Below are 23,667 nucleotides of genomic sequence, written 5' to 3'. Positions count from 1 at the left end.
TCCTTTTTTGTCTTATATTTTTGACTCGTAACTTTTTGTGCTCCCAGAATTTCATTCTTTTTTTTTTTAATGTTTTTTGTTTATTTCTGAGAGACAGAGAGAGAGAGAGAGAGAGAGACAGCATGAGCAGGGGAGGGTCAGAGAGAGAGGGAGATACAGAATCTGAAATAGGCCCCAGGCTCTGAGCTGTCAGCACAGAGCCCGTAGCAGGGCTCGAACCCACGAATCGTGAGATCATGACCTGAGCCGAAGTCGGGATGCTCAACTGACTGAGCTCAACCATCTGAGCCACCCAGACGCCCCCGAATTTCATTCTTTACTTATTATTAGTCAACCATTCTCCTGAATGCCCTTATTTACTTAGGGCTTTACCTTTTTGATAATCACTTCATAATCACCTCAAATTCATCATGCCAAAACTGAAATGATACTTTCTCAATCTAAATATTGGCTCATTTTTTTTTTTCACTTATGTAAGGTAAATCATTGTTACAACAAACAAGTGCCTGAGTAAATACAATGCAGTCCAATACAGGTCAGTGGAAGTAGTGAGGCATTCTTGCTTGGATGCAGTTTCCTTCTATCAAGGGCTGTGCCCTTCCCTGGGGTCTTGGAGCACTTCTTAGAAACTTATGCATTCAAAGGAGTGAAAGCAATAACTGCAAGATTGCAGAGGTTTTTATGAGCCAGGACCAGAGATAGCAAATGATAATTCTAACTATATCCCAGTGGTCAGTATAAAGTCATAAAGTGCAGCAAGACTGGAAAATGTAGCCTACCCACAACCCTGGGGAAAAACAAAACAAAACGGGATATTCTGAACACACAGTATTATCTCTGCATGCCAAATTGTTTCTTCCTTCTTTATTTCCTAAATAAATCTCAAGTGTGTTACCTCTTCTATTCTTTACCCAACTAAACCCATTTTCATGGGTCAGGTCTCATCATTTCTCAAAAGAACTACTACAATAACCTCCAAACTGCCCTCTGGTTGAACCCTTCCTATCAGTCACCCACATAGCTGCAGGCATAATCAAAACAACATGAAAATTTTACTTATAAAATTCTCCCAATTAAATCTTTCAGTAACTTCCCATCATGTACAGGGTAGAAATAGCAATATCAGAGAATGGAAAAATAATCCTCTTGACTTGACATCTGCCTATTTCACTAGCCTCAATTCTGGCTACACATTTTCACTTTGTGCCACCCTGAATATACCATGCAGTGCCTTTGCTCATTCAGTTTCCTGATCTGGAACACATTTCATGTCCCTACTCCATAACCCCTTATGATAAATTAGCTGTGTCTCATCAAAACTTGCATAATCCCTGGTACCTCTATTAATTACTGATTTACTTCATCACACACAACAATCTGTGCAAGTGCCTACATAATTCATTGACCTATGAGATCTTTGAAAACAAGGGCTGTGTCTTACTCATTTCCATTCCCAGACCTAAGAGATACTTGGCACATAGTAATCATCTATAAATATGTGTCAAATGAGTAAACTGTTCTTAAGCAAAAACATACCTTGAAACTCACTCATTTGCTTGTGTCCTTCGTACCCTATTTGTGTCTTGGCATTCACATGGCCCTTTCCTACTCCACCAGCTGGAGTCTGGTTTTGTATAGCCTGATTACAAGATAATAACCATTGCTCTGTTACATTCCCCACGTTTGTACCCCGCCCATATGATTGAATACCCTGGCATCGCATGAGCTTCATATGACTCCTGGGCACTACGTTGTAAGCCCAGAGAAGCCCATTTAAGTTTCCTGCAGTCTCTTAAGCCTAGTCAGTTTCTTGTAGCCCGTAACTATCTTGTACAATAGAGTCCTGCTTATAAACCTCAGCTGCAACTCTGTGCTCATTCAAGTAACTAATAATGTCTCACAGACAAGGCTGTTTCACATTCTAACAATAGACACTTAAAAGATGTGCATTTCTACCACACAGCGGGATCGAGAGTGTAACCATGATAATAGTACAAAACAATACAAAGAAATTCAATTGGAACAGCAGAAGAATGTGGGCAGCAATCTAAATGGAATTTCCTGTTTTTCTCTGAATTCTAAAATCTTTGGTGCCAATTATGAACTGTATTTTTAAAAGCAGCCCAACATTGAGTGGAAAGTGCACTCAATCTTTCTCCATTAAGTTTTGGTCCTACTTCAAAATGGTAGAGCCAAGGCTGCTTCTTCTAATATATTGATTGATAGCTTTGAAATTATAATTTGGGACCAAGTACATTAGTTGTACTTGTCTCTTACATAGAGTACATCAATTGTCACTAATTAGTGCCATTTAATTAAGTTAAATTATGGGGAAAATGAGACACAAATGCATAGCTTAAAATGCCTGGATGTTGAAATAAATATTGTTTAGGGATCAAATATTGAGAATTTTTGAAATATAACTTAATACCTTTTTCTAATATGTCAAGGGAGAAGAGAAAGCAGAAAGATACCTAAATTTAGGGATATTTGGGGAAAACTATTATTTATTTTGTGGTTCGCTTTTAAGAAGACAACTTATACAGTCTATGTGAGGGTTTTTTTCTCACAGACAACCCTCCATCCCCACAAAATTACATATATGTGTGTGGGGGGGTGTGTGTATGTATACAATGTATACGCTGTATACACACACACATATATAACTTCATATATGTCTTTGAAGACTTGAAAAATATATTTCCTTAATCCTATTTGATTATTTCAGAATAAACATAATATAAAGATTATATTATTCCTTTTAAAATAATGAATTTAATGGTTCAATGTCTGGTCAAATATAATAAATAACTCTACACTTTGACAAAGTGTTTGCTTCATCTCAAAAAGCAACAAATCCATTTCCCAGTGTATGCATTATACTTTGGCCAGTCCTGCTACAGATTCTAATGTTGGTCATTCATCTTCTGTCAATTATCTTTATAAACACCAGTTTTTCTGGGATTTATAAATAGATCACTTAACACCAAAATAAACCAAGAAGCATTAATTCTGTCCTGTTCTTTATACTAAAGATAAAACATCATTCTTGAGTTAGCTCAGAAAAATAAATGTAAGATTCTACAATAAAAGATCTTAATTAATGGTAACTCTCTATGTTAGGAAAAGATTTTACAATGTCAGTGTTTTCAAATCTCAGATTTTCCTAAGGGTTCAGAACCCATCATTGTTTATTTCTGTATCCTCTAAACATACACACTCACCAAATTATTCAAGGCATTCATCCAGAACTCAGAAAACATATACTCATGCAAATTGTAAATTGTTCCAGATTGCACAACAAAAGAGCATTTTACCCATACAATAACTAGACTAAAATTAGTGGAGGATCATAGAACCTCTTTGAGTATTGTTGGCTTCCAGGAAACAAATGGAAAGTTATAGTGGTGCTGAACCTCCAGAAGTTTTATCCTGAAGATGAGGATGAAGAGCAAAGGGTCTGGTTCTTCCATAACAAGGAAAAGGAGTAGTTTCAAAAACAGGAAGTATCAAAGAACTGTGGGCATTATTATTTTTACAAACATTAAATGCTTATCTACAAAGCTTCATACATTCTTCACAGTATAGTCCCAGTGTTTTCTCTGTCAAACATTTCCCAGAGCTCCCAGCCCGAAAGTGAATTGATATTGCTTTCCTGTGTATTTCTGTGACAATATTTTATGAATATGCTCCTTTAGAGCAGTTATCACAAAATTCCCTGAAATCTCTCAATCCTCATATATATTCTGGGATCCCTGAGAGCAGGGACTGTGCCTTTTGTACCCGTATATGCCGCTGACGAATGCCACCACTATTGCTTCAGCATATTAGCACCATGACAGGCATGAATGAGTGTGAATCAATCAGAGAACATTAAATGTATGTCAGGTTGAGTAGTTTAACCATGGACCACGGATAATGGGGAGCCAAAAAAGCCCATGACACAAATTCAAATTCCTAGTAGGTTGCCAAGAAAGTGACGAAATGTAACAGGAAAGGGGAGGGCAGGGCAGGAAAGGAAAGGAAAGGGAAGCAAAGGAAAGATTTTCTAGTATTAAACAAAAAAGTTGTAAGATAAGCTATAAGCTTGATGACAAACCCCCATCAGTAGTTGGTCAGAGTATCCAGGAGACAAGATAGAATAACATGTATGGTGAGAGACATTCTCTGGCCCAGAGACATGCCTCTCTTCCAGTCTGTTGTGGCAACAAGGAAATCTGGTTGGATATTGTTAGATGTTACCAATTTCTAAGAAAAGCCAGAAATCAGGTGATTACATGACATATCAGTTTTAACATGTTGGCTTTAAACGTAACAAAACACACTGAGTTTGGAATGGAGACCATCTGAGTTTTAATGCCCTCTTAAGTGCTCTTTGCAAGACTGACAAAGCTGAATCAGTACTTTAGGGTGTTTTAGTTTCATATGAGGCTGTTTAAATATTCCAGGCCGATGCACAAACATATTCAAATCCAATTCCCAAGGTATTGTGTTTATAAGCATAGTGACAGTGGCTTACATGTAATAATTTTTTAGTCTTCTACTATGTTTCCTATATTTGACTCTCCTAGGTAAGCACTTCAATGGTACAGACAAGTCAGTTCATATATCAAGATCTCTACATTTCAAATGTTTTGCTTTTTCCCTTTACTTTCTTCACTGCTATTGAGTTACTGTTTCTTACTACATTTCCCATAATTCCTCACTATGTTCATTTCATCCAGCCAGCTCTTTTTTTTTTCAACCTCCCTAGAATCTGACAGGCCACAGAAATATCTGATTTCAAAGAGATGCTCGCATTCTATACTGATGCCATGTAGGAGTATAAATGCCCAATGTCACACTGCTGAGTGGAGAAAGGTAAGAAAAATCGTTACTAGTCTTTATATTCTCTAATCTTTTAAAATCTCTTGAAGAAACAGAAATGTTGTATTTTTTAACCACTGTCTTAGTTACTTTTTTTTTTTTTACTCCATCTGTGCAAACCAAAATGTAGTAAAATTTTTGAATGATAGAACTGGAATGTGTACTCAGAATGTGACACCAATAAGATTGCAAGGAATATTGAAGGAAGTCCTCAATAAGACTGACAATGACTCTGACTCCAACAGCATGAATTTGAATATAAATCTTATACAAATAAATAAACTACTAAGAAAAAATCAAGCTGCTATCCTGGAGAAAATCAAGCTGCTATCCTGCCTGACTGATATGCCATTATAGTAATGCAAAGACAAATAGATTTATTTAAATTAGGCTAGAGGCTTGATTAAGTTTTTCACAACTAACAGAAAACATGTACTAAGTTCCTACACTCAAATAATTTCATGACATGATGGTTTTTCACATTTTGCAAATAAAGAATCAACATTTAAGACAAGAAAAAATGCAAAGAAAATTTGAATTGGCTAAAGCAAAATTTAGTTACTCTAGTAGTAACAGGATTTTTTTTTTAACTAAACGTGAGTCTAAATCAGAATCCTATTTTCCAACTGGTGGAGATTATGGATCTGTATTAAATATATGCATTTGAAGATTATGTTTGATTATTTATTGCCTTGGATTGATATAAAATTGGTATATTAAAATATATCATGTATATGGTTAACCCAGTTGCAAATCATTAAACCATTATTTAGTAATTAGCAGTGTTCTTATAAAAAGAATGAGATACATGCATCATTTATTTTCAATGCAGCTTTGCATAATTGGAATAATATGCAATTTGATCTATTAAACTACTAATTAAATACAAAATATTTAATATGTACCAGAGAGTTGTGCTCTGAAATTGCACAATTACCCATTGTGTGGTTATTTCCTTCGCTGACCCTTCCTCCAAAGCATGGGGGAGTAGTCCATAAAATACTTTCAGGGAAAAGGGAGTATTAAGAAACAATTAGAGCCACAAAGATGTCCTGAGTTGGTCAATAGTGTTATACTTCTCCAGGCAAGTAGAAAAATCTAATTTGTTTTCTACCTCCCTCCCAAACCCCTTCTTTGTCCCTTTGAATATGTCTATAATTAATAAGATGGCCCCAAACAGTCAGAAAAAGGAAAAAAGGAGCAGTTTAAGTGTCTAGGCTATTGAAACATTGAAATTTTTTTTCCAGTTTTATTGAGAAATAATTGACATATATCACATCATTGTATAATTTTAAGGCATACAACATGATGATTTCATTTACATATATTGCAACATGATTACCACAATAGGTTTAGCCTACATATATTTTTTTCATTTAGGTCCAATGAAAAGAAAAAAAAGAAAGTAATAAAGGGAAAAAGTAATCTCTTGGTAATCAGAACTCTTAGGATCTTCTCTGTTAACAACTTTCCTGTCTATCATACAGCAGTATTAGCTGTAGTCACCATGTTGAACATCACATCCTTAGTACTTTTGTAGATCTTAAAAAACAAGAGGTTTTTTTTTCATTCTTTAATTAGGGAGTCTATCTTTATGAAGATTCATATCTCTGGGAAGAGGTCGAAGCTATATATTCTTATTATTCTCTTCAAATTTAGTTTCAATGTGCTATCAGAGTAAATCTTACCACTTTATTCACAATTTTTCACTTTACTCTGTTCAAGAATCTAGCACTGTCTACAGTATCAAATCCAGCCTCATACATCATTCAAGGCCTTCCTACATATCAGCCCTTGCTACCTTTAGAGTAATAATAATGAGGGTGAAAACAATAAAAGCAAATGTCTTCCTAGGTATTGTGGTAAATGAGTTACATTATCTCATTTAAATCACTGAGGTAAAAAAATGGGGGGACAGGGCTGAGATTGTGAGAAGTAACCCAACTTGGCTTGAGTCTTACTGTTTCTGTTGCAAAGCTGAGCCAAGTCCAAATTTATACGATTCAGAACTAGTGAGTGTTCTTAACCTTCCACTATATGCCACAAACTTCACAATATGCCAATGATCCTCAAATGTCCTCCGAACTCTCTCTAAATGAATCAGACAAGACTCTTCCATGTACTTAGTATTGACTTATTCTTTTCTCAGTGCCTTAGTTCATGTTGTATCCTCTCTTAAAGGGTATACTTTGTCACTTAGCCAAATATTTCTCCTCTTTGAAGGCATGAGTCACCTGCCTTCTCCTCCACCACGATTCCCCTCCAAATGCACACTTCTGATCTAAATCCATTCCCATTTCCATGGTGCCTAGTGTAGAGGTACAAAGGTGATTATCTCTCAATAAATGTTTTCCCTGGAAGCACTAAGAGGAAAGACACAAATAATCCATTATAAAACCAAGAATGTTGTCATGCACATTTGATTCCTTGTTTCAAGAGATAGGTTTGCTGCCAGACACATTTCCTGTGCCAGCGTTTCCATCATCAACAAAATTTTCAAAAGGATTTTCATTCACTTTCTGGCTGTCCTTGGCCTGTGTCCAATTTCTTTTTTTCTTAAGAGGTTCCAAATTTAGTTTTCACTTCAAGTCCGGCTGCTGAATACAAGCAAATAGAGTCAGAGCAGGAGTTTTCCTTGCAGAGAAATGGGATCTATTTTAATTGGGAGGCAGAAGAAAGAACCATGTGGCAGTTGCATCTGTTATGTTATCAGGAATGGCAGACTCCATCCCTCTTCTGGGTTTTCCTTCCTAGGCTTCCTGCTCTATTTACCCTCAGACTCCGGTGCATTAAACACTTCCAGGGCGAGTCCCGCATGGCCTTGATATGTGAAAGAGAGCTCTTGAGAAGGTGGTGGATCCTCTAAAGCTCCAATAAAGTTTGTTGTACGTTATTCTGACACCATTAGCAAAATCTTAAACTTCTGATGCCCAAACTCCTTTTTGTATCTTTGATGAGACAGGGCATGGCTGGCTGCCAAATTGTTAGGCAAGTAAGTGGCTCACTCTGCACCCTACACTGGCCTGACTACGTAGTACAGTCGCCATTCCTTTATGCTAGGCATCATCAGGAACATAGGTATCATTTCAAGAAGGTCAATTTAGAGTCACTGTGCAATTGTGTTTACAGAAAAGGCAGCACGGTGTAGTGATTGAATGGACTCTGCAGCCAGATACTTAGGTTCAAATCCCAACTTTGATACTTACAGGTGTGTGACTTTAGCCAACTTATTTGGCATCTTAATACTCATTTTTTCCCAGTTGTAAAAGCAGGGATTATGAGCGTTCCTACCTTATAGGGTTTTTTGAGGATTAAATGAGTTATTCTTTGTTAAGCATGTAGAACAATGATAGTCCTCAAGAATGTTAGCTATTATTGTTTAATCTTTGTTGAGTAAATAAATAAATAATAACAAATCTATCATATGAGACAATTTTTTACTTCTTTCCTTCCTTCTCAAAACCCAAATTCTTTGAGAGCAGAGAGCAAGTATTACCCATACTTCTCAGGAGGATGATACATTGTATGTGCCAATGACTCTCTGCTAAGTACATGAAAGCTGTGGTAATTTGAGAGAAGGATAAAGGGAAGTAGAGTTTAAGGTTGTGAGAGTCCAGAGTATTTAGGAGTAAGGAGACTTTTATATTGGTAGGCTTCTCCTCATTTATGTTGAAGTCACACCCAGAGTGATGGAAGTTATTAAAGTGGGGAGAGGAATTAAGAAACATGTGTAAACAGGGGCACCTGGGTGGCTCAGTCGGTTAGGCATCTGACTTTGGCTAAGGTCATGATCTCGTGGTCTGTGAGTTTGAGCCCCACATTAATCCTGTGCTGACAGCTCAGAACCTGGAGGCTGCTTTGGATTCTGTGTCTCTTTCTCTGCCCCTCCCCTGCTCACATTCTGTGTCTCTCTTCCTCAAAAATGAAAATATTAAAAAAAATTTAAAAAAAGAAACAGGTGTCAACAGGTGTCAAGAGAGAAAAAGATATGAACTAAAAACATAAGAAGCCATCAGCATGGAGATGAGGTTAGACTGTGGGCACAAACCGTGTATAAAAAATTTTCCATGGGGCACCTGGGTCACTCAGTCAGTTAAGTGTCAAACTTCAGCTCATGTCAGGATCTCATGGCTTGTGAGTTCGAGCTTCACATTGGGCTCTGGGTTGACAGCTCAGAGCCTGGAGCCTGTTTCAGATTCTGTCTCTGTCTCTCTGCCCCTCCCTGCTCACCCTCTCCCTCCCTTTCTCCCTCCCTCCCTCTCTCTGTCTCTCTCAAAAATAAATATACATTAAAAAATAAATTTCCATGAAAAGGAGGTTATATTGTCAATTGGCACTTGGGGAAATAGAGGAAAGCTAATACTAGTGTATAATGTATGAAGTATCCATTTGCAATAGCTGCCTTCTCTCTCTCTCTCTCTCTTTTAAAAATATTTTATTTTTCAGGAATCTGCACCCAGTGTGGGGCTTGAACTCATGACCCTGAGGTCAAGAGTTGCACACTCTACTGACTGAGCCAGCCAGGCGCCCCTGCTTTGTCTCCTTTTAAATGTTCTATAGTAATTTTCAAAACAGAGCTCTTGATTTCTTTCATTTCCTCCCACCAAAGACCTACATATTAATAACAACATTATGCACTGAATTATGTCCCTTAAAAATTTGGATGTTGAAGTCCTATCCCACAGTCTCTCAAAATGTAATTACATTTGGAGATATGGTCCTTAAAGAGATGATTAAATTAAACTTGTCATTAGAGTAGGGCTCAGTCCAATATGACTGATGTCCTTTTAAGAAAAAGGTCACAGAGGTGCAGCTGGAAGGGTGCAAAGACACAGGGAGAAATGCCCATCTACAAGCTAAGGAGAGAGGCCTCCGAAGAAACAAAACTTGCTAACCGCTTAGGCTCAGACATCCAGCCTCCAGAACTGTGCACATACATTTCCGTGGTTCAAGCTGCCCAGTCTGTCTCCTTTGATATGGCAGGCATAGCCAACTAATACAAATGGCAAAAGTAATCTATTCTTCCCTGAGTCTTGTCATTTCAGTAGGCGGTACCATCAACCTTATGGCTTTTGAAGTAAAAGAGCAAGGACTTATTTTTTTTAACTTTCTTTTTTCTCTTGCTGTTTGTACCTACATCTAGTCTATCGGCAGTTTTTTAAGTCTACTTTGAAATATGTCACCCTTCAATGTGGTAAACTCTACGCCCCTCATTTAAGCCATCATCACCTCTCTTTGTCTACCTATTCCCCCAATTTCCTATCATTCTACTCTGAAACTTTGCTACAGTCACACTAATCTTTTTCTCTTCTTCATATATGCTAGATTCATTCTCAATCTTGGAAGTTTTTACTTTCTCACTAGTTATTTCCTCTGCTTATAATTACCTTTGCCCTCCTCCCCCAAAATCTCTGTATCATTGGTCCATCTTGTCATCTGGGTATCAATTAAATGTGTTCTCAATGAGAGCTTTTATAGCTTTTTGGCTTAACAGCCCTGACATAACCTAGCTCCATCTTCATATATGTTTTATTATCTGGTATGTGCCATTTATTATTGGGTTGCTACAGAATGTTGATTGGGATTTATTGCTAGACTAGAGTTGGCAATTTGTGTGCACTTGAAAACAAGAGATATTAAATATCCACATATATTTTTCTTTGTTAAGAAAGATCATTGGAAAAAAAATATACAAATAGGACAGACAATCCTCTTCAAGTTCTATGCAGATGGAACAAACCCAGCCCTGCTCTCAGTACCATAATATACAACCATCCCATAAAGAATATAGAGAGATGGCTGGGGAACAGAGAGGGAGCAGGCTCTTATTAATCCCTCCCCGAAAGCCAAGTATGATAAAGGTTAGAAATTGGGGGTGTCTGCAAGGAAGAAGTATCAGCATTCCATTCCCCACTGTACTCAAGGCTGTTATGTCAGTGTGCCTAAAACTAAAGATGGCATTGACTTCACAAGAGGAGAGAACAAATAGCATTGGACCCATCTGTGATCTTATCGACAGTTGAGGCAGGTTTGTGGATGTTTCCCATGAGTGGACACCCCATAAGGTAGGGGGGCTTTAGCTGTTTTGCTTGTATCCAAGCATGGGACAGCAGTCAGCACAGGCCATGGGGTGTACCACTGGTGAAAGGAGCAGATGCAACAAAAGAGGTAGAATAATTTCCCACATTACAAGGGGCTGTGGTTAAAGACTTCAGAAAGTCCTGTGAAAATCTCATACCAGGGCCTGACATGAGAGGAAGAATATGGATTTTGCCATGTTGAAGGTACTAACCACAACATAGCATTTGCAAAAAAAAAAAAAGTGACAACAAACTAACACAAGTTGCAAAAAGAGACATTTGCCTCCTTGTCTCTCACTCCTTGCTGCTCCCAACAACTGCCTATAGATGGAAACGACAACTGTAAGGCTGAAAATCAGGTATGATACTGGAGTTTTAAACATGGAGAAGCTAACGGTTTTTAAGCAAAAAGTACCAGAGAGTTATGGACTCTTCCCTTTAAGACACAAAAAAATGAATTCAATAGAAAACATATAAGAGAAAAACATTCATTTTTTATACCATAGATTAAAGATTTCTTAATATTCTACCTACAGTCTATTAGTAAAATATATAATAGTTCCATGAACTCTTGTGTTACCTCTATATACATAATGCCTAGAAGAGTGTCTGCACATAATGCAATGTAGATGACTTGTTGATTTTGCAATTTGGTTGGTAGTTGAGAATAATAAAAATTCAAAGCATAGAGGGAGAAGTCAACTTTGATGTTCTAGGCATGGTCAGTTTGAAACAACCCAAACACTCAGGTGATGTGATTAGTCTATGACCATGGTCAGCAGTCCATTGAAAGTCCCAAAAGAGGTTTGCAGAGAAGTTAACCATAAACACTTGAACAATTAGCTACCACTGAATCTACTTCTCTCTGACGGAATCAACAGCACCTTCTGCTGATTTGGAGGCTTTAAGCTTTAACACTGAACTAGATTATGATTGGGGGAGGGCAAGTAAGTCTAGAAGACAACTTTGCTCAAGTGGTTAGAGGAGAGTTCTGTAGTACCAATGATCTTCCTCCACCAAATGATTGGCAGTGGAATATTTTGTGGAACGACCAATTAAGGCATTGTATAAAACACAAAACTCAAAAGAGATGCAAGGCATTAATATGCATATATTACAGTTTGGGTGCCTAATTTACCTTCCAGACTACCCTTGAGTTTCACACTGAACTGATTTCTCCTGGGTGAAATGTATAGGCAAAGGAGATAAAGGCAGGTGGATGAGGTAGTGAGAGAGGCTGATGGTCACCTCAGGGGAGTGTGACATTATTAGACTCTCATTTGTCCTAACAAGAGCCAGTTCACCTGCCGTGTAGAACTATCCATGACCATCGCTGGTTATCAGCAGAAACACCAACAGCTAACAGAGGACTATTCCAATGACCAGTTAAGCAAAGAGATGCTTGCCTATTCCTTCCCTTTCCCCAACACCAATTTTTCTCCGAGTGGATTCTTGTATATAAATGTTTCTGAATAGTAAAAACAAAAAGGAGATGATGATGAGTGATACACCTGTGAACACACTTGACTCTACTAAATTTTTTATCCAAAGTCTTTTGATTAAAAAAATCTTTTTACAGTGTCAACATTTTTTAAAAACATTCAGACTAACGTAAAAACTTTGATTTAACAGGTTGAAATTTAGAGCATAACTTTTTTTTTCATTATTTTTAATGGATTTCAGTGTTTTTTTTTCAGCTTTTATATGTTACAAGGCAGAGAAATACAGACAGTTAAATGAAAGCCATTTTTTTTTTCCCAGAGAAATAATATGAATGCTCTAACTTGAAGGGAACGGCAAGGTATGTACTGATGTGATTAGCAGACATAGAATCTACTCTAAAATTGGGCTTTAATTTGATGCTTAGTAAGTAGAATCATGGAAGAAAATAGACTCATCTATGGAATCAAGAGATTTCCAGTCTAATCCTAGCTGAGTTGACTATTTTTTTACATAAATTTTGTCATGCATTATGTCTTTCTGGACTTTAGATATATAAAATAAGAAGATTGATCTAGAAAATATCTAGCATCCTTTCCAAATATGAGCATCAATGACCACTTGGGGTGGCAATCATTCTATGGCTCTTTTTGGAGCTCCTTCCTATACAGCCTCCTTGCTGTCTAGCTCCTCTCATGGAATTTCCACTTATAGATGGGCCTGAAATGGAAGCCAGCCTGAAACCTCCTTAGTCTCATATAAATAAATCATCACAGTTGCCAAGTGTTCCTGAGTTATAATAATAAGTCATTGGTTTTACCTATGGAAACAATTATCAATGCTTCCTATTTTGGGATCTATAAGAACATGATCTGACAAGTATTTAGACTTAAATTTTGAAATTGTCTACGAGTGAGAAAAAAATGTTGTTAGAACTTCCAATTTTAACACAAAGAAGTTTTACATCATACTATTTTTGAAATATATATGGGAAGGAAAAGAAAAGATGTAAAAAGGAACTAAAAGTTTCCCCCTTCACTTTTTCCAATCTATTACCTGGAGAGAATGATTATTCTTATTTACTGAATGCCTCTCATGTGCCAGGAACTGTTGTAGGCACCCAGGATATAGGAGAGAAGAACAACAACAAAATTATCTTCCTTCATGAAGCATATACTTTGAGTGAAGAAACATACATAAAAAATTAAGAGAAAAAATATAGTGATAAGTTGTAAGGAGAAAAGTGACATTAGGATGGAGATAAGAAGTGTTGGGGGATACATATGGAAATCTTAGATTGGGTGGCTGGGAAAACTTTACAGAGGGATTGATAAGTCAAGCCATGCAGACCTCTTGAAAAGAACATTCCAGGCAGATAGAGTAACAAGAACAAAAGCTCTGAACTGAGAGTGTGACTATAAGTTTAAAGACAGTAAGAAGATTTGTGTGAATGAAGTGAAAGAGAAGATAAAAAAGGAAGTGATATGATTACCAGGTGGGTATGAGGTTGGGGGGGCGGCAAGCATATATGTCATAGGAAGTACTTTCATTTTTGCTCTGAGGCAGATGAAAAAAAAAAAAAAACATGGGGGGAATTTGAAAAAAAGAGTGAAAAATAAGTTTGACTTCAAAGGGTCATGCTGGCTGTGTTAAAAAAAAAAAAAAGGCTGAAGGGGTAATGTGTGATTCAGGAAGACAACAGAAACTTCCAATAATTCAGAAATAGGTTCGTACCAGTGTTGTCTCAGAATTCCTAGGACAGTAGTCCCTTGCCCCCGTATCCATGGGGGATTTGTTCCAAGACCCCTGTGGATGCCTTAAACCCCAGATAGTAATGAACCCTATAATACAGTGGGTTATTTTCCTCTACATAAAACACCTATGATAAAGTTTCATTTATAAATTGGGCACAGTAAAAGATTAACAACCACTCATAAGAAAATAGAACAATTAAGGCAATATACAATAATAAAAGTTATATGAATGTGGTCTTTCTCTTTCTTTAAATATCTTAATGTACTATACTCACTCTTCTTGTGATGAGATGAGATGATGAAATGCCACCTGAGGAGATGACATGAGTTGAAGAATGCAGGCACTGTGATGCAGCATTAGGCCACTATTGAGCTTCTGATGATTCATCAGGAGGATCATCTGCTTCCAAACTATTGTTGACTCTGGGTAACAGAAACTGCAGAGAGCAAAACAACAGATAACAAGGGACAGTTGTAATTGAATTTTCAGGATGAAGGTAAGGCCAGCAGGATTTGCTAATGGTTTAAATGTGGGGTATGGAACAATGAAGAGATTTAAGGATGTCCCACAATGTTTAAAAGTTTATTTATTTTTGAAAAAGAGAGAGAGAGGGAGAGAGCACAAAGAGGGAGGGGCAGGGAGAGAGAAAGACAGAGAATTCCAAGCAGGCTCCATGCTGCCAGCACAGAGACCAATGCAGGGCTTGAACCCACGAACCATGAGGTCATGACCTGAGCTGAAATCAAGAGTCAGACGTTCAACCAACTGAGCCACCTCGGCACCCCAAGGATGCCCTCAAGTTTTTAGCCGTAAGGAACTGGAAGAATAGAATTGTCATAATGAGAGGCTGTTAGAATAAATTTGGGATGGTTTAAGAATCAGAAGTTTAATTTTAGACGTGTTAACTTTGAGATGATTATACGTCATCTAAGTGGAGAAGTAAGTAAGAAATTGGATATGAGATTGAAGTCAGGGAAGAGATCCAGAATAAAGATATCAGCCTGGGGGTCATCAGCTTGTAGGTATATTTAAGATAAAAAGTAGATGAAATCACCAAGGAAGTGATTGTAGATGAAATGAGAATAGATTTAAGAATGAATCTTTGGCTGAATTTGAAGTTTAGAGAACTGAAGGAGTAGAGAAACCAGTGAAGGAAAACAAGAATGAGGAACCAGGTAAGAGTNATAAACTTGTAGGTAAGAGTAAAAAAGTAATCTATATATAGATCATATGTGCATAATCAAATATATATTTATAAAAACAGATGCATATATGTGTTTATGTGGGGGCAGTTCCTATTTTATAAAATGGGATTGTGCTATACCTAATCATCTAAAATCTGCTTTTAAAAATTAACTTATCATGGAAGAAATTTTTGTGTCATCTTAACTCTTTATTTTTATTTTTTAATGTTTTATTTATTTCTAGGAGAGAGAGAGAGAGAGACAGCGTGAGCAGGGGAGGGTCAGAGAGAGAGGGAGTCACAGACTGAAACGGGCTCCAGGCTCTGAGCTGGCAGTCAGCACAGAGCCCGACACGGGGCTCGAACCCACGAACCGCGAGATCGTGACCCAAGCGAAAGTCGGACGCTTAACCGACTAAGCCACCCAGGCGCCCCAGTGTCATCTTAACTCTTAAGGGTAAAGATGTTTAAGTCTTTGATTGTCCAGGATTATTAAAACAAAGTATTATGATAAACTTAAAGAACACACTACAGTGAAAATATTGGCTGCAAATTTTTAAACATTGCTCTTTTCTATTTACTTAGCAAAAATCCTTTTTGCAGAAAATAAGAAACCAAAGAAAAACCAAAGTTAGGAATGAGGGAGTAGGAACCAAGTAGGAAAACTATGTAACTTTCCTTATAGCTTTCTGTCGGTATTAATACATATCAATGCATGCTGATTCTCTTTTGTTAAAATGAGAAAGTCATCTTTGAATAGAGTAGAAATTTTGACGAAAAAATTACAAAACATCTGACAATTTCCACTCGTTCTTACCAGAGTTAAAAACACTTTTTTTTTTTTTGCCTCTAAGATTCTAACGTCTCTTGGTTTCACAATGACAAACTCTATAGCAAATCACCTGTGTGTGAGCTCCATGATTTTCATTAGATAGAAGAGATGAACAATAAATAAATGAACACCAGTTATACTGTGTTACTATTCACACATGTAGGCAGCAAAAATATGGTGTATTATTTCACTGCATCTGGAAAACAATGAATGAATTGAAGGTATTCTTTCAGAAGATACGAAGAGTATTTCTCAAAGGCTCTTCTTAGTTTGCTCCTAGGTTTCCCCCAAATGGTGTCACGTTTTAAACAGTGAATTAGCTGGGTCACAAGACATTTCATCTACTAAAACATAAATGAGAATCAAATACACGATTATTAAGCATTGATTACATACAAGAAACCGGTAGGCAGTTTTTACTTTGTATAATGTTTTAGATTGCTCACTGGTGTTCAGAGTGGATAGCATCAAAGTATTCCTTTAAAAGTAATTTTTTTCAAAGGGAATAACACACATCTTATGGTGAATACATTAAGGACTTTATTAATCAGAAGTAAGTACACTGCCAAGCACAATTTTTTAACTGGCAATTCTTAGGATCCAAGCACTAAGACAAATTTGACATGTCATTGGAAATTTTCTGAGTATTTACAATGGACATAAAAACAACGTTCAAGCTGCCTGTATGGAAAACTGTCACTGAATAAAAATAACAGAGGTGGGCAGAGTTAGTCTTTTTTGCTTTTTTCTTCCTCAAATGCCTGTTAAATGCTATTCTCCTTCTTCATTTATATTTTTTATTTTAAAAGATCAGCTGAATTGAAGCAAATTTCATGTGCTTGCTGAACAGATTTGTAGTAAACAAGTAAGAAAGGATTGCATGTTGTTGAAAAGATTTCTAAGCTGGTATTCTAAATCAGGCATGTAATCTCAGCTCTGCTGCTGACTAGTTAATCTTGTCTTTTAGGTCCTTATGGCCTCTGTTCTCTTTGTAAAATGAAGAAAGCAAACCATGACTAAGCACTTGTTCATGAGAATCAGGCAATGAGATGCTGAGCTGTAACTTCTAGATTAGAAATGAATATGGTTGGAAAATTCCTTTATGGGATATATTTTCTTCAGTAGTCTGGAAATTAAGAGAGGAAATTATTAGGATATGTGACCTTTGGATCTATTTTTAGGAATTATGGTTACCCTTCAAAGACTTGGTTCTTTCTTTTTTTTCCTTTTCTTTTTCTACGGAGATGGTTTCTTTTTAAATTTGTTCTATCTGAGAATTTTTTTTTATTTTCTGATTTTACTTTGTGCTACTCAGGTTAAAACTTTAGTTTCCATTCTCTTCCCTTTCTTTTATATTTTTGTCTGTTTCATTTGTAATTCTTCTGAACTGACTTTCTGTGGCATCAATTGTGCTCTTTAGCAACAGTTTCGTATTTCAAATTCTTATTTTTGAAAATAATACTGGAAATTTTGAGATTGACTTTTATGTGTGTGTGCATCTCCTACCTCACAGTAAATATTTGTTAAATGACCAACATTCAGCCTTGTCTCTGTTGTTCATGTTTCTTCTCTATAGAGGCCCATCTTTTCCGTATCTTGCCAAGAACATGTAACTGTTGTTCTCCATCAATGTTTTGAATGCTCTCTTTCTTTCAGAAAATATTTTTCAAACTGAAGTTCTTATTCTCATTCTTCATGACAGTCCTTGCTTTTTTAATGTTTTTTTAATTTATTTTTGAGAGTCAGAGAGAGAGAGAGACAGCACAAGCAGGGAAGGATCAGAGAGAGAGGGAGATACAGAATCTGAAACAGGCTCCAGGCTCTGAGCTAACTGTCAGCACAGAGCCTGATGCAGGGTTCGAACCCACAAACTGTGAAATCATGACCTGAGCTGAAGTCAGATGCTTAACCGACTGAGCCACCCAGGTGCCCCAGTCTTTGCTTTTTCTAAGGCCTCATTTCATTTGTTTGCTTATTTGCTTTGGTTGTTGAATATTCAGTTACCCTTGAATAGGGTATGATGAATCTGAATCTAGAATTTGGTGGAACAGAGACTTTCTTAACCCTCCTCCTCCTCTTTCTTTTTCTTAGAAAACAATTTATTGAAACAAAATTAGTATGCAATATTATATTGGTTTCAGATGTACAACATACAACCGGAAGTTTGTACCTCAAACTACCCTTTATCAATTTCATCCACCCTTCCACCCATTTCCCCATGACAACCACCAGTTTGTTCTCCATATTTAAGAGTCTTGTTTTTGTTTATTCATTTTTTTAAGTTTCCACATATAGGTGAAATAATATAGTATTTTTCTTTCTCTTTCTTTTTCACTTAGCATAATACCCTCTACATCCATCCATATTGTCACAAATGGTAAGATCGCATCCTGTTTATGGCTAATATTCCATTATGTATATGTATACTATACATAAGCAACTGAAGGGTCCNAATGTCTTATTTAGCCATTAATCTATCAGTGGACCCTTCAATTGCCTCCATATCTTGACTATTGTAAGTAATAAGCATACGGGTGCATCTATCTTTTCAGATTAGTGTTTTCATTTTCAATACCCAGTAATAGAATTACTGGATCACATGGTATTTCTATTTTTAATTTTTTAAGAAACCTTGATGAATCTGAGACTATCATACATTTCACTGTATATTTGCTCTGTTCTAGCTTATATTACATTTCCCCACTCAGATCTAGACGAAGAATCCTGATGCACAAGGATCCTAAATTGCTTTGTGATATTCAGTAGAGTTATATCGTAGTAGAGCTGTGAACTAAAGTTCCATTCATGTAGGCTCTCTGACTTGGGAAATTCTGTGTCCTTTTCTACAGAGTTGCTTTGTGTTGGTCTCAGCTTATCAACAACCAATGTTGCAGCTGGACTGGCCCTTGTGGTTCTTGCTATCGTTGCAAGATACCCTTAGCAAGTACTGCCAGAAAATTTTAGAAGAGACGGACGTGGTTTATTCCTTGCAAGTCCTGGAAATTACATAGCACATCTGGGGCCACATAGTGAGGGCTTGAATAGAGACAGAGTGTATAGCCCTGTGGTTCTGCTTTTATTGGGGTCAAGGGTGGGAACCTAAGGTTTTGCAGGATCAATCTTTATTGGTATAAGTGAAGGAATTTAAAGCACAGAAGGTGGGGTTGGGGTGGGGGAGGCCAAAATGATCAGTTATCACAATCAACCAAGATCTCTAAAACAAAGGAGCCTGGTAGGCTCTATATATAGTTGTGTGGCTGGTACTACATTTGAGGAGGATGCCTCAGCAATAAAGCTGAAGTCAGACACTTGCATTACAAAAAAAGAAATAACAACTGTTAGGGCTTACACTACAAGAATAAAGATAGGTACGAAACACTACACCTCAAAACACACGGTGTTTCTGTTCTTCCTATCTTTTCTGAAAGCAATGTTTTTTTCTTCAGCAATTTAACATCACAAGTTAGTGTGNGGGTTTCTTTGGAGGAGAGCTCTTTCGTTTTGTCTTTTTAGTTAGTTTTCGGGCTCTTGTTGGTTTTAGAGACCTGTTATGCTCTCTGTATCTATGAGCGCTGCTACAGCCAAGAAGACTCTTTGACTGTCCAGGGTCTATCGTTTCAGAGAGTGTTTTTTGAATGGTATCTCTTGGTCTCGNAAAGGGAGAAAAGAAAAGGAAAAAAGTAGAAAACCGATGGACAAAGAACGGTTTAAAGCATATACCTGGATTTCCCAGCTACAGTTAAATAGCCATGTGTATGCAGTGCTGGTTGAAGAGTGTAGAGAAAGAGAGAGAGGGCAGGGCGGGATGAGGCAAAATTGGAAATAGAATGAACAGGCAGAAGGGATAAGAAGCCTATTTCAAAGAGGTAAAGGGTAGAATATGGTTGGATAGGGGAGAGAAGGATGCTGGAATTATCCAGAGAAACTATATAGTCTAATTACTCCTGAGAGAAAGAGATGAAGATGTTGCTAGGTGTAGAATTTACATCTACAGAATGGACTCGTTGTGATTGTTTAAGCAAGCCGGTGACTAGAGTTAATGAGGTCAGTGTTCTGAGGGAAAAAGAGAGAAAGGAGAAAGAAGAAGAAAAAAAGAAGAGAACNCGATTCCAGGCTCCCTGCTGAGCTCTGGGGGCGGAGTCAGAATCGCCACTTCCTTCTCTGGGTCAGGCTGGCGAGCATGGGCGGGGACTCGCCTGCCGGGTGCGCTGAGCCCGCTGGAGTGAGGAAAACCAGGTCCCTCTATGGCTCGTCACCCGAAACATGAACTCAGGCAAATTTCCCAGTTTTTAGCTCTTTGCCTTCCCTTCAGAGCCCCAGCCCACCAGGAGCGCGGACGCCCGGTGTCCCCGCGGCTCTTTCAGGGGCCCCCGCCGCCCGGGAGCTACAATGGCGGCAGGCGCGCCGCTGCTCTGATGTCCAGCCGCCAGGAGCAGCACAAAGCAGCAGTCTGCGCTCAGCCCCCCCCCCGCCCCCCCCGCGGGACCAGTTGGCGCGAGGGGACCTGGCGTGCAGGTATTTGGCAAGTACCGTCTTTCTCTGCCCCGAGCAGAGTTTTTTTCTGTTTTGGACTCTCTCCTTTTCCCCTCTCACTCCCCCTAGAGGGTAAAGGGGGATCACCTCCCACCTTGGAGTCTCCGATCCCGGCCCGATTTTATCTTCCCCAGTTCGCACTCACGTTAGAAGGCTCTCTCAGTGGATTCTGCGTCCTTTTTCTCCCAATCTCTCAGGTTTTGTAAGGTTTCCAATGGCTTCAGATCTTTTCTGTGTGATGTATGGGCGCGAGTGCAAGTACGGAGCTCCTTACTTCTCTGCCATCTTGCCCCCTCCCAGGTTAGTGTGTTTCTATACATCATATCCTACTTGCTGCCATGTCACCTACAGGTGTTGTATCATTAAAGGGATCCAGGTAGAATGAAAGTTAATGGGAGTGGAGCGACAGAATCTTTCTCCATAAATAGCTGCCAAGCATTTGAGAATATCGGTAATAATTTTGTATGTCATGGATTTGGTGGGGGAGTGGGCAATAAGATAGTGCTGAGGTCAGTATGCTTTTCAATCTCCCTCTTTTCTTTTTCTAATTCAGGAAGAGGGCTGGGAGGTAGAGAGAGAGATGTTTCTCTGCCATGTTCTAATTCACAGGGTGGAAGTGTGTTGAGTACTCCACAGTTGAATTTGTCAACACATCACCATAGAAAAGGCACCAAGTAGGAATAGATCTCTGTATTTTACTGAATAGTTTTTGGTTACATTTAGCTTACTCTGCTGTTTTTAGTTTTTGACATTTTAGTCCTTTTGTATGTTTTCATGAATATTTACTGTGCAGTTGAGAGAAGTCACATCATGCACTACAGAATGTCTACATGTGAACTAAAGAGATTTGAAGCTCATCTGAAATCAAAACCAGTATTCCAGATTGCTGATTATATATGCCCATATTTCCTCTAAGACTTCTGTGACAGTTATTAGATTGGGCTATAAAATTTTGAGAGTCTATTGGAAAACACATAAAGAAGCACTTTCATGTAGAAATGCAAGGTCATAGCTATAAAGAATTCAGGGTCTCAACTTTTATATTAGTCTACTACTGAGTCTTAAACAAAAATATACCATTCCAAGTCTAAAATTTTAAAGGTGATGAGAATCAGAGAAATTATTTATTTGAATTTGTAAGGAACAAGTTCCAAATTTTCACGTATTCACATTATTTGCTGAATCTAATTGTAAATAAATGCATGTGTTTGTTATGTTTATTATAAATAAATACATAACACACTAGACAAAAGAAATAACTTTGAGCCTGAAATCAAGAATTTTCCAGCTCCCTCACCAAATACATTTGTGATATTGATCCTTATTCACAAAATGATAAAACTTTAAAAGCTTCTTAAAAATCAATTAGAATGATGCACTATAAGTACTATAAGCTACATCTTCTTTTTGATAAATTTACCAATGTGATGCCTTCTCTAAGAATATGGTAACTTTTCCATTGGATATTTGTTGCTTTTTAATGACAATCACTATGTGATTGATGATTGCCTATTCAAATTGGTGTAGAGGCTGTCTAGCATTAGTGTACATAATTTATCTTTGCAAATATAAAAATATAATAATAGGGGCACCTGGGGGGCTTAGTCGGTTAAGCGTCCGACTTTCGCTTAGGTCATGATCTCGCAGTTCGTGGGTTCGAGCCCCGCGTGGGGCTCTGTGCTGACTGTCAGCTCAGAGCCTGGAGCCTGTGTCAGATTCTGTGACTCCCTCTCTCTCTGACCCTCCCCTGCTCACGCTGTCTCTCTCTCTCTCTCTCTCTCCTAGAAATAAATAAACATTTAAAAAATAAAAATATAATAATAAATATTCAATATAAAAGTACAGCCTGAAAATTGACTTTTCAGTCCCTTCAGTTAAAAATAAATTATTGAGGTTAACTTCTTGATTTAGACATAATAAAAGTCATGGAGAAGTACACTATCCTGTCAAGTGTTACACTACTTGTAAATGGAAAAACCAAGGGCCCTGAATTAGCCTTTCCACAGTATTACACAATCTAGCAAGATAGAACCCACTGATATTGCCCCTTACATTGATACCATCTGTTCAAGACTCTACTCTTTCATGGTTTTCTTTGTGTATTATGTCAGTAAAGATTGTTTGGTAACAAACAATTGCAGGTAGCTGATCTGCTCTTTGATCCTTAAGAACACAAAGTAGTTGTTCTAACTCTAAACATGGCACTTAACCACAGTCATACTGGAAGAAGGGGAATTAGGCAGAAAGACGTGGTGGAATAAGTCACCTTTTGCCTTATGAATCCAGAAATATATCATAGGAGTACTCCTATCTGCAAAGGAGTCAAGAATTAACTTTTTAAAATAAGACATTGACACCTCAAGCAAAATTCAATCCATTCCTGAATATCTAGTGTTAGCTAACTATTGAACAATTGGAAGTATTTGCCCCATATATTCTTGTGTTGCTGTTGATGTGAATGGATATTTGTAGCAACTGTCAAGAGTAGCTAAATTAATGTGATATATTATTTAAATCAACTTCAAATTATAAGATGACTTTCCTAAATTTTTATTATCTGCTTTGTAATTTTTCTAGTACATATGATCTTTTCCTTTTAAATTCATGTTTCTATTGATAACCAATGTTCTCTCTTTTCATATTTCAGTGATTGATTATTGATAACTCTATAATGATGGAGATTTTTCTCTCTTATAAATTACTCATGCTGTACTAGGCCAACTGAGTGGCATATCTGAATCAACCAACTCATGCTAATGTTTATTCATTAAAGTCTTCTGAACATCAGAGTGAACTTTGATGATATTGTAAGCTACCAATGTTATTTTTCAAATTAAGCCATTCCCAACAATATAACATTATATTCCCAATTATAACATATACTCTGAATTAGCATGTATTCCCAATTATAACAACATTAGGATGTTTCACAGTTTTTGAAAAGAACTTGTCTTTTAGGATACCTTCCCATAATATTA

At 37.4% G+C, this 23,667-nt stretch overlaps 1 long non-coding RNA gene across 1 annotated transcript in view; it reads left to right on the top strand.

The window, feature by feature from the left end:
- The first annotated feature begins 4,786 nt into the window (after positions 1 to 4,786).
- Positions 4,787 to 23,667, top strand: part of LOC144238442 (uncharacterized) — a 63,515-nt gene continuing 44,634 nt past the window's right edge. Inside the window, exon 1 of the long non-coding RNA XR_013337118.1 lies at positions 4,787 to 4,860. This is a non-coding gene — a long non-coding RNA (uncharacterized LOC144238442). The remainder of the gene's footprint in view (positions 4,861 to 23,667) is intronic.

The sequence above is a fragment of the Crocuta crocuta genome, unplaced genomic scaffold (assembly GCF_008692635.1).
Source record: "Crocuta crocuta isolate KB4526 unplaced genomic scaffold, BGI_CrCroc_1.0 scaffold216, whole genome shotgun sequence".
NCBI lineage: Eukaryota > Metazoa > Chordata > Mammalia > Carnivora > Hyaenidae > Crocuta > Crocuta crocuta.
Note: the sequence above shows the minus strand (reverse complement) of the source record. Positions and strands in the feature narration are given on the sequence as shown.